This window comes from Dendrobates tinctorius, unplaced genomic scaffold, assembly GCF_039654945.1.
Source record: "Dendrobates tinctorius isolate UK_male_01 unplaced genomic scaffold, ASM3965494v1 ptg000127l, whole genome shotgun sequence".
In the NCBI taxonomy this organism is placed as follows: Eukaryota; Metazoa; Chordata; class Amphibia; order Anura; family Dendrobatidae; genus Dendrobates; species Dendrobates tinctorius.
The window spans coordinates 7,765,526-7,766,105 of NW_027361795.1; positions in this window are offsets into that span (position 1 = coordinate 7,765,526).

Below are 580 nucleotides of genomic sequence, written 5' to 3' on the forward strand. Positions count from 1 at the left end.
GGAGAACACCCAAGCATGCTTGGAAAACTCGAGTAACGAGCATACTCGCTCATTACTAGTTATATAGATTGTGCCATTTACATCCAGCATGGCCTGCTTAACAAAAATAAATAGTAAAATGCTCCCTTTAAGGGAATATATTACAAAATAACTATTACAACATTAAAATAAAAAGAGCATGTGGTTTGGCCAGCACAGTTGGTAATCACAGGTAAATACTATGCCTTGCTCATATTTTATGTTGAGTTTTTGCTATCACTATTCAAACATTTTTAATTGATAGATTTCAATCTTGATATCAGCTATGGATGCATTATACTTAAATGTCCTACTAATCTCTAGCAAGGTTGTACCTAAAATACCTCAAGGTGAAGTTGTCAGCAATTATTAGCTTCCAGCAATTATTCCACAAATACTATCACGTAAATCACTCTTATCAGCTGGATGCCCGAATGGATTTTCTAAACCAGCCAGATGAGGACTATGATTGGTAGAATTCTGAACAACAAAGAAACCATAGCGCTGTTAAAATACTATAAGAGCGGACTTTCAGATGATACTACTCCACTCTGAGAAAGGG